This window comes from Haemaphysalis longicornis, unplaced genomic scaffold (assembly GCF_048455015.1).
Source record: "Haemaphysalis longicornis isolate Haplotype H1 unplaced genomic scaffold, Haemaphysalis longicornis Haplotype H1 scaffold_8, whole genome shotgun sequence".
NCBI classification, from domain to species: Eukaryota; Metazoa; Arthropoda; class Arachnida; order Ixodida; family Ixodidae; genus Haemaphysalis; species Haemaphysalis longicornis.
This window is the reverse complement of record NW_027526445.1, coordinates 28,309,517-28,321,287: the sequence shown is the minus strand read 5'-3', so window position 1 is coordinate 28,321,287 and position 11,771 is coordinate 28,309,517. Positions and strand designations below refer to the sequence as shown.

Genomic DNA, 11,771 nt, shown 5'->3' with positions numbered 1-11,771 from the left:
GCTTCAGGTACGACGAAAGCCAGTTTCCGACTGTGGGGAAGACACCGGGGGCTGGGCAAAGACAGGAGCGTGGGCGTCGGCATTCCAGATCAAGATCAAGGGGACCAGGAAGAGCATCCTGCAGACGCTCCGGCGGCTGGACTGGCAGCAGATAGGCGCCAAAGGGGCGCTTCGAACTGAACAGATAGCTGTGGACAAGTACTATGCGTGGCCCCAAGGGGACTTAGGGTATGGGTGTACGCAAGAGTGGTGTGTTGCAGGGCGCCGGTGGCGCGGCCACTGGTTCTTCCTTGGTGGAGCGGGAAAGTGCCCGAATGGAGATGCCCAGCTTGGTAAGGCCAGAGAGTGGTAAGAATAATGAGAGATTGAAGACGTTAGGGCAAGAAAACACAGAGTTGAGAGAAATGGTGAGGATGCTTAGGGCAAAACTATCGGCCCTTAAGGGTGCGGCAGTGCCTGCACCGGTCGATAGTGCACTGCTTGATCATGTAGAGTGCATGGATGTTGCAGAAGTAGGTGCGGCTGGTTGGTCGCGCCTCTCAAAGCGAAAGGCAATGACCCATGAGGCGGAGACCGTGCTGAGAACGTTGAGACCAGAGGTTAGGGAAATGATTTTGGGGTGCTAGGGATAATATTAAACAAGTCAACGACGGTCTGGCGCAGCTAAATGCGCGTCTCACTAAGTTGCTCTGCTCGATCGATGTAGGTTTCACACAGTTGTGATTTAGAATAGAGTCGTTTGTGAACAGGTCCAATGTAAGTGCCTCTCACGCTCCGTGGTCGGGATCTCAGTAGCCAGGATCCCTGAGGGAAGTCTAGAATTCAACAAAGTGGCTCGCATAACAGCTACAACATGGCGTGGCAAAATAGGACGTGTATGGCAATGTGACTGTGGAGGGTATGCTCGTGAAAGGGCGCCTCCATAGCAGTATGTTCGCATGTTTGAGGGTAGGCTGTAGGATATCTTGCTGGAGGAGGCAACGACTGACGAAGTTTCTATGACGGGCTGCCGAACCGTCTTCGGGGTATCTACAGTTTGAGGGACTTTAATTATGCTTGATAGGAAACTGACGCAGGTGGTGCATGACCTTAAGATACCTTTCAGTTCCATGGAATATGTCATCATTGAGACGACTCCTAACCGGGTAAACAAGGGAAGCGTGTTCATTCTTAACGTGTGCAGTGCCCCGAGATATAGGCCGCAGAGGTACAAGACGCTTCTTCAGAAGGCTAATAAGCTTGCCAGTAACAACCCGCTAATCGTGGTTTGGCAATTGTTCTTTATCACGTCTGTGGGCACACGCATGACAAGGCCAAAGGGAGGGACCTGTGGCATAAGGCTGCAGACTTTGATGTTACACTGATCACTGACCCTGCCTTTCCTACTCGCATTAGGACGTCGACGTGTAGGGACAGTACCCTTGATCTCTTATTTGTAACGAACGCTACCTGGCATATTTGGTGCAATCTTGCCGACAACCTCGCTAGTGATCATTACATTAACCAAGTCGTTTTTGAGGTTGAGGGCTGGCGCCCTCGGGAGTGGACCTTTCTATACGTACCGGGTGACCAGAGAGGAGAGAGGAGAAAGGGGGGAGGAAATCGAATGCTTGGACCGGCCGTCTCTGGATGATTGGGCCTCCTGGGTAAGGGAAGATGTAAAGGAAGCTACGGAAAGGATCACTACGGATCTCGAGGTGGACAGCGTTCATAGCAAGCTGGCCGATCTGATGGAAGCCACGCAGTCTGCGCTGGCTACATAGAAGGGGCAGCGGCTTAATCGCAGGCTGCGTAAAAAGGTTTAAGAGATGAAGAAGCTGGTTGAGGAGCACTGCAAGTTTTCGTCTAGGTAACAGTTCGATGTGACATGCAATTGGGTGGACGTGCAAGTGCGCAACGGGAAGTCGTAGAGCTTGCTTAAGCATTTACTCAACGACTCCAAAACAAGAGCTAGTCAGAAGCACGTCTTTGCTGCAGCTACACATGACGCAGTTGTTTATGCATCGAAGGAAGGGCTGGTTGAGAAGCTGGCCGACAATTACCTTCCTGATGCGGCCCCGGATAGTCTTCTCACGGAGCAGACATAGACGTGGGATGACAACGTCTACCTAAATGAAGATATTTCTGTGGAACCGATACGCAGGGGTTTTGCATGGGCTTAACTGCAATTCTGCTCCCGGTCAGGACCGGATTTCGAAAAAGTTTGAAGAACATGCACAACAGGGGCAACGTGGCCGAACATGCGCTGCTCAATCGGTTTACGAGGTACCTTGAAGAGAACGAGATGTACCCCCGCACTATGATTCGTTTTCGGGCCGGGCGGTCGACTCAAGATACCATGAAGCTCTACAAACAACAGATCGTTGACGCAGGTAGTGTGGTCGTTAGGCCATGCTAGGGCTGGATGTAGAGAAGGCTTTTGAAAACGTTCGAAACTCGTATATTTTGAAGACTACTTCTGATCTAGAATTGGGCGCGCGAGTTAACGATAATGTTAGGTCCTTACTCTCAATTTTAGCCAGCTTTCCATGCTTTCCAGCTCTCTGTTATGGCCGCGCGTCTCATTCACCTGCCAATTGATTGTGCGAGTTTAAATGAAATATGTTCTCAGTTGTAGGATGCTTTAAAAGACACCGCAGGCTTTTTTGGTTCCTGTCCAGCTCCCCTGCACTCCTCGTTCCGCCAAGGCCTCGGTTTATTGTTGTTTCTACCAGACAGCTGAGGTATAGAGAAATGAGTGGCAATATTGATGTGTGCGGTGATGATATCTGTACGGTGGTTAGGGTGGTAGGCCAAAAAAATATTTTTTTCTTAAAAGGAGCTAGGGTCGGCATAACTTTTTCTTCAAGATAAGCATGGTTTATTTATATTACCCAGCAGTTTGAGATCAAAATATTGTTTATTTATTTTTGCAGTTATTTTTTGTTGAAAATTGGACTAAAAGTGGTAGTCACGCCGGCTGTGTTAACTTGCTAAAGAAAGGCTTAATTGAGTAAACCTTTGGCATTGGTGTGGGCAAGTGTTTGGGCTACGCATTCAATCAGAATAAAAATATACAATAAAAAATAATGAAGGATTGTTCAAAAAAGAAGAAAAAAAAATGGCAATTTTACCAAACCTATTTTCAAAACGAGTTTTGAATTCGAAATTATAGCATCATTTTCTTTTATTCTGGTTCATTTCAGAGGTATATAATTTGGAAATGAGCATATGAAAGTTCAGTTCAAAATACGCACCCAGAAAAAGGTTATGAAAGTTTCTGTCACTTGAGCCTGAGAAAAATGTTGTTTTGAGAAAACCGTAAACAATGTTTTCAGACGTAGCAAAACTTGTGCAAAACACTACATAGAGACCTAAAATGCACCAGGTGCATATCTGGGTCCCTCGCCAGATGCATTAGCCTCCTTTAGTTCGTGTAGCTGCTCGTCTTTCCTTGCTGGCCTGTTTTGTCCCATCAGTTGACTTACACTGGGCATTCTTGATTGCAAGGGTTAAGGCTTGGGCGATTTGGTGCATGATTATGAAAGGGGAACAGCGCAAACTCAAACAAGACACGAGAAGGTGGTGACAAACACGAGCGCTGACTTACAACCGATTCAGGTTGTAAGTCAGCGCTCGTGTTTGTCACCTCCTTCTTCTTGTGTCTTGTCTGAGTTTGCGCTGTTCCCCTTTCATAAGCATTCTTGCTGCGCTGCTGATCTCTGGTGATTCAAGCTTTTGTTGTGTAGTACCCTGGTTCGATGCCAGCTTTCCTCAGGACTTCCAGAGTGCTAACATTGCAATTAATAAAGTGTGCCACAGTATCATTAGAGCCAACCAATAGTGTACGCAAGCTTACGTAGACCTCCTCGGGGGCCCGCTGCCATATGAGACCGTTGAAGCACTCATTTGCATTTTGTGTCTTTCCATGCCGACACTTCATCAGAGGCAAATCCGAACACAAATCAATGTACACTGCTTTCACTGTGTAAAGCACGTCGTTTAAAAGCCCTCCTTTGTGCACATACTTCGCTTGGCCGAGTGCTTCTACCCTTCTGTACTTAGACCAGCTTTGAGGTCCAGGTGGGCACATGCCGTGTCTCGGGTGCTTGTTTGTAGAGCTACAGTAAAACAGACTGTCTAGTGTAGCCTATTTCATTGTAGAAAGTTTCCCCACAGTAGCTCTGATGGCAATGCCATATAAGTTTTGCAGGCGGTCGATGAGGGCATCTGTCAGCATCCCTTTACCTCCGTGTACGGTACTGTTCTCTTGAGCTTTCTCAAGCGGTATCCAACGCGCTTTTGGATATGCCCAATGCATACAAGTTTCTGGACACTCTTCTTTCCATACATGTCTTTTGCCGTCGCATAACTCTTAGTATCCCCATCACCATAGTATTCCAGGTACCTCAAGCTTCTCGTTGTTTCTGACCTTTCATATATTCGGTATGTACCAACCGTCTCCACAGTGCCGGCACTTCCTTCATGATTTGCTTGCCACGTAGTGTGATTTGCCTTTCACTCCATATACTCAGCACTTTGTACGTTGAACTTGCTTTTTGTTTTGCAAGACTTGCATGAGCTAGAAAGGGCCTCACCATCAATACCCTTTCCTGTGTCGACAGAAATCACTGATACACAGTCGTTCAAAGACGGATGTTCACGCTTTTGCCGTGTTCCATCACCTAACGCCACACGCAGCATTCCCCACAGCACTACAAACTTCCGCAGCTGCATCAGTCATCGATTTGGACGCCACTTCTCTGGCCGCAGCAGAAAGCTGAGACTCTATATTGTCGCAGGCAGAGTGACGTGGAGGGGACGGCATGTTCATCACTTTAGAAAATGTTTCCTCACCTGCGCCCCATTTTCCAAGCTGGCGCATTGCGTAAACGAGACGAACATAGTTCTCAATGGCATGCGCCACTCTTCTCGATGTATCGAATACGAGCTCAAACCCACAATCGGTACACGCGACTGCAGAAGTACAGCATATCTCTCGTTTCGTGTGTTCCTCGAGCTTCAGTGACGTCTTCAAGCGTTCACTATATGCCAGGGATGAAAACACATCAGAGAGAATATAAATGTCCACTACCCTGTTTCCCTGGAGCGTAGAATCCTCTAGCGGAGCTTCGTAGGCTTTTGCGATGTCCCCAAACTTCTTGGCAGTCGCCGAAACACCAGCGTTCACTGTGATGAGAGCACCCGTCACTTACTTATCACATACAACGACATCACCCAACACTACATGCTCACACGACTCACCTTCCCGCTGCCTGCCGACCAGCTAACAAAAAAACAAGTCACCCTTCGACGGCTTCAAACGAACACATTTCCACACCCCACTCGGCTACGTACCATCCACCCCACGTTATACTACCCCCTGTGCAAATACTGCGGCAGCCAAGCTACGCTATACCATATGATTTGGGGCTGCCAGTCAAACCGAGACCTTTATCCAATCCGTAATGCAACTCACGAGCAGTGGGAGAGTGAGCTTGCCAGCTCCGACCTGAGTAAGCAGCTTTGGCTCGCTGAAAGGGTGAAGACGGCAGGCCGCACCAACGGAGTCCTGGAATAAGGACCCCGACCACGATCCCGCTTGACTTCACTGTTAATTAAGTTTGTTCCTAATGCTCCTCTACGGCTTGTCTTGATTCCAAGAAAACTTGCGCTTTCTCGCTTTGCGTGCTCTGAATTTAGCCATGCTGGTCGAAATGTGGTCGAGACGGTGCAAACACACTGCCCCAGTGGCACTAGCAATTGGGAAATTCACGAAACGAAGCCTGAAGAAGCCACCGAGGTAAACAAAACAACCGATATTTTACGAGCATTGCGACAGTCGTCGTTCGCACCCCTGTAGCCGTTTTAAACGGCCACAAGGGGCCCTTTTGAATTACAAACGAAAAACTAGGTTTTATGGAAAATTACGTTTATCGTATAATCTAGTTTTACGGAAAATTACATACGGAAAACTAGGTTTTACGACATCTGCCTTAAGAAAATTTAGAAAGTTTTTTGTATATTAATAATATTACAAAAAAACACTTACGTTCTGAACCCATACAATGTGGTTGTGGTTTTGGTTTCGGTTTTGGACTTTGAAGGCATGGTATCGAAAATGTACTGTAACTCGGGATATAATGATGGAAGTAGAATAGTTTTTGTTGCAAAATATTCTTGAATGTTTGGGCATGCAGGAACCATCAAAAGCAAAATCGATTTCGTGCATAAAAAATACTTTTTTATCTGGCCAAAAACCATCAATGTTTTCTAATTTTGTATAAGACAGTTGGGACATATCATTGAGTTTGTTTCCAACCTGCACACTCCTTACGAAATCTTTGCACGTGTTGAGATTGTGGGGCTGCTTATGGCGCTTAACGTAACAGGAAAGTGGTCGCTACCGTAGGAATGGGAAGCTACATTCCACTTTACCAAAGGAAAGAGAATGCGGGAGTCTTTTGCAGGTCGATCATGGAGCATGTGTTGTGTGTTGTACTGTAACAATTTGTGTGTTTTTTTTTTGTTATAGAGGCAGGCACCAGATGCGACCAAACATTTTCTATAAGTCTCCCCCAGGCATCGGCACGTGGAGGGCCCCAGAGCTCATGGTAAGCATTAAAATCACCCATCAGTATAAAAGGGTGTTTGGAGCTGGTCAACTAGAGTTTCAAATTCATTAGCTCCACGTTGGCAATTGGGGTGTATATATAGCGAAGAGACTGTTGTTAACTTATCAAAAATAATTGCGCTCGTGGCAATCTGTTCAAGGTCAGTTTTCAGTTTGATTTGATGACATGGAACCCACTTCTGAATGACTAGGGCAACGCCTCCAGAAGAGCGAGTGCAGCTACCTCTATACATTCTATATACTGTGTACTTTCTCTGAAGGTGTGTGTTGTTTCCGTTCAAATGTGCTTCCTGGATGACAGTATTTCCTAAATGTAGATTGCTCAACAGGGCATTACTATTCCACTGTACATTTTTTTTCAGTGCAGATTTTGTGTTAGGGAGATTGCCGTTGTTTGTTTATTTCAGATTTATTTCTGATGTGGTGGGCGTGTTATTCTTGTTATTTGCTTTCTACGCTCAACTGAGGGGCACCACTCCCTCGACAGGTCTTGTGCCAGAGAGGAAGGCGTTACGTCCATTTCCTCGACGGGCGCCCCATGATATCTTGTGGGTCAGGCTCTTTCTGGTGAGCACCTAGAGGGTTGGTGTCTTTGTTGGCCACGCGCACTTTCGGAGTAGAACACAGCACGGCAAACGTGAAAAGTGAGCCGGCCCCGCCCAGTTCATGTTCCCCAGCCTTTCAGGTGCAAAGAGAGTGGGTGCACCAGACGCCGGTGTGGTCGCACCATCTCCAGAAGTCTTTGTGGCCACTGTCGCTGCAGTCGCAGGCAGTGTGACAAAGTTTTGCGCTGCAGAGGGCAGGAAAGCGAGGAGCAAGGATGGTATAAGGTCAGATGTGCTGTACTCGGTCGCAGTCGACACAAACGCGGCTTTGCGCCCCGGCGAGCCACGTTGGCATACCTAGGAGGAATCATGGCTTGTTTTCTCTGCGTTTCTTTGTAGGGGATGTTTTGCTGTACTTTCGCGTTGGTTATTTTTTTCTGCTTTGAACTTTTCACATTTTCGGGAATAGGCTGCGTGCGGTTGTTCACAGTTTCCACATTTCAGCAGATCAGATGTACTGTTTTCGGACGGGTGATCGTGCGCTTCACACTTGCGCACATCAGACTTCCGCGGCAGGAGGTTGTACTGTGCCCATACCGTTGGTTGTTGAGGTATCGGCGTGAGTTGGGGACATACGACCAGATTTCGAAATGCAAAATCCCGCAGCGACTGACTGAGGAAGTGTGTGCTAAGATCAAAAGGTAGAATCACTTGCTTCATGGGTATTTCATTTCAATCACAACTTATCATTTTTAGGCTGACTCCAGTAAACACTTCGTCACACATGCCAGCTCGGAAGTGAGAATCGATTTCTTTCAAGAGGCTAGGTTCAGAAATTACACCTTGCGAGCTTTTCAAGCTTTGGTATGAAGTGACAGATACTTTGATATAGTGCAGCTCAGTCTCATTCAAGAGTTTATTGGATTGTTGTTTGGTTTGCACTTCAACGAGAATGTCACCTGATATTCCTCTTGGCCTTGTAGTTAGCGTCAACTACACGCTCTATGAACTTAGCTACCAAAAAGTCTGATTTACGAAACATTGGTGCTTCTTTCTCAATGAACTGTATTGGAAGAACACGAGGGAAGTAGTCAGGTTTTGTAAACTATTGACCAGAAAGTGGTGGGAAAGCCATTACTTCAGTGCGAGCACTCTTCATCGGTTGATCGGTTGGTTGGGGGGGTTTAGAATATCCCATACGCTATAGTATACAGCCGGGAACAGGCCACTTTCTTTTCGAGCCTTACCCTGTGAGCTAAAGAGGTACCGAAGCTTCGTGCCTGGTAAAGAGAAAAGGAGCCCATCCGCCGAAGCTTGACCTGGGCTGTGATTGCCACTGTTTGAGCTTCCTACCCTTCACCTTAAAACACATTCCCGCGGTTGGTTCCAGCCTATGTTTGCGGGCTCGGGGTCCGCGGTGTCGCCAATACCATTGGCCAGATTGCTCAAGCTGCTCGTTCCGGGGTACAAATTTCCTATTACGACTGTGTTTTTCTCGGGGGAGGCATTCTTGGGTATTTAAATGAGGTTGTTGTGACCGTGAAGTTTTAAACCGCAAGATTTTCAAAATAGTAAGTACGGTGACCCGGAAAAAATTGCATCATAATATTGTCGATGTTGAGTTCTCTGTGCTCATATAGAGAGCCATGTACTCTGGCAGGCTTGGTAGCGATATGCTTACGAGGGTTAAAAGAATCCAGAATAAACCAGAACTCAAGTCGGTTGAAACTTCACCGTCATTATTGGTGCACCGATGAGAATATCATCGTTGGTGCCTGTCATTCGCGGGGGCAGCTCACGCTCGAGCTGCTTCGTCCTCATCCGTACGCCATCTTGTAAATAGAACACCATAATATCACTGGGACCTCTCGACCCTGGGTCTCTCCTCTTATTTAATATGGTACCTGGTTTCAGCACCACTCGCGTTGGAGGAAATGGCCAAGAAAGAAACCTCCAACGCGACTTCGTACAACGACAGGGTGGTGAGTATTGGGGGTGTGCTTCAGTACAGATCTCGAGAACAGGCTGGTGAGTCCCTCGTTTCGCCTTATTTAACGAAACCGCCGCCTAGCAAAACCGCAACCACTAGTGCGAAGCTGGTGACTTTAAAACTGCAGAAGTTAGATGGAGACAATCAAAACTGGATCAGATATTGGAGTGTACTCGAGTTCACTGTACATAACACAGAAGTGCAGGCGACGGAGAAATATTATTACTTGACCAGCCTTCTGACCTGCTCGACGGCTGCATTAGTTTCTGGACTGCCCATGGCGGTTCAATGCTACAATGATGCGATAGAAATTATTCAGAAGCGGTTCGGTGTTTAGACTCTTATTGCCCGAGACTACCTGCAGGTTATGATTGACATACCACCTGTTTCCTTATAAACTGATGCAACGGAACTACGAAGGCTCTACGACGAAGTGCAGATACACTGTGGAAGCTTGACTGCACTTGGTACGAGCGAAGAGACTTATTATGCTATGTACACGAGATACTTCTTCGGGTACTGCCTCGAGACATGGTCTCCGGATACCACCGCTATTCTAAAACGTAGTCTACTGCTTTTACATCAACCGTCGTAGAGCGTGAGCACCAACCAACAAACCACTAGAAAGAGTTCGGCGATTTAAATGACTTCTTTGGTGTCGAACTTGAGTGTCTAGAAGCAGTTATACTGAGTGTGCCTACGAGAACGATGTTTAAAGCTAATGAGGAGCCAAGGGAACGGCGTCAAACAGCAACGTTCAAACATCAACAGTCTGCAGCAGCCATGTGTGCCGCAGCTAACGAAACGCGACAGTGCTTGTTTTGCTCCGGCCTGCAGGATACAGAATCTTGCTCGCATAGGAAAATCGCTATGGGCCAAAATAAGTCTCTCCTCACAAAACGGACGTTGTTTCCGTTCTCTGACCCATGGACACATCGCTTGACAGTGTAAAAGGAAGATAGTTTGCCTATACTGCAAAACGACGGCAAGTTTCCTCAACGTGTAAAGAAGACTTAGAAGAGCCAGAGAACAACATATACTTTGTAGGCGCAACTTACGAACTGGCTCCCCAATCAAAACAAGCAACTCACCTAAGTGACAATTCCGAAGGAGCAGAGAGAAGAACCCATCACTTCGTGAAGAAGCACAATGAGAACTTTTCCCTAGGAAGTAGCAACTCTGACAAGAACTTATAAGGAAAATCATGAACCCAGCCACTGATGCATTCCGCTTCAGTGGAAGTACCCTCGCTGATAACTTCTTTGCGCAACTCACCCAATGAACTGGAGAATTTCTTATGCAGCCACACCAAATAACCAGGAAATGTGTCCGCAGGCCATTGCACTTAAGATATTTAGCTCGAATCCGGCGGACATTACCCAATTGAGCAGCCTACTAGGAACCCACACCGTAGTTACGCGATCCTGTCCATTTGTCAGCAACCTACGGAATGAGCGAAGAATCAGCAGGCTTCCGACGACTGCGCTTGCGACCACTGATAAATATTGAATAACAGATGACTACGGAATCCACGGCTTGAAAGGACTACGTTTCATCAAGACTGCATCATCATGGAACCGCGTGAACATCGACATTTTCTACGGCGCTAATACACGAGCCATTCGTCTCGTACTGGAACTTGACAAGACTGTGAAAACGACACCGCTTTGTATTGTGTCGTCGAGTACGCCGGACTATACGCACAGACTGCGCAGTCAACACTGTGCGGTCAACGTCTCTACCACTTATAAAAATGCTGGCGCCACGGCGTTGGGGCCGGGATGATGTAGAAACTTTTTGGATTCCCAGCTCCATCGCCATCAACCGCCATCAACCTGCTGTGGCCACCTAGCCTGATCGAACTGATGGCCTTTGGCCAATCTCCCCTGCCTGGTATCATCACTATTTCCGGCCGCATGAGCGCACGCACTGTTTCTTCCTCTTCGTCTTCTCTTCCCTTCGACGTTCCCTTAAATGCAGACATTGACGGTCGCTTCTCTCCTACCCTGATGTCCGCATCTCGTCCTTGGGGGTCGTCAGATCCCCCAACTTGGTGCCGAAACCACGGAAGACGGCCCTCCTGCGATTCGGAGACTCCCGCACTTCGGCTGTTTGGAGGAGGAGGACCCCCTGTTATCGACGATAGACCGGTGTGATGAACTGAACCAGTCGTGATATGCGAAATTGACCTAGGCGATGGTCGGACTGGACGACGAGGGATCCTCGACTCTGACGATTCCCTCGATTGGCGATGATTGCTTAAACGGTGAGAGGAATTCCGCAGCGCATCGCACAATGAAAGAAGCGCTTCATCTGCAGTACGATTTAGGCCTCGCTCTGTCTAGGATGAATGTTGAGAAACTGAAACTTGCGCGAGAAAAGGAACGGATAATAGCTCGAGCACTGTGCAAAGAAGCAAGAGCAACACTAGGCCTGTCTATGACGAGCAGTGATGTTAGCGATGTGTTGACGAGGTTGCTGCATGAGCTAAGGAAATGTGAAGTTAGATTGAGGGGTTTGAAATAAAAAATAGAACCTCTTATTGACGTCGACTCTCTAAATGAAGAATATTCAACTAATGTTGATTTTAAAGATGAAATGATTCATTCTACCTGCCAAAAGA

At 47.3% G+C, this 11,771-nt stretch overlaps 1 pseudogene; it reads right to left on the bottom strand.

Moving 5' to 3' along the window:
- Positions 1-4,212: 4,212 nt before the first annotated feature.
- LOC144148228 (uncharacterized) lies at positions 4,213-5,686 on the bottom strand (annotated as a pseudogene).
- Positions 5,687-11,771: the final 6,085 nt, after the last annotated feature.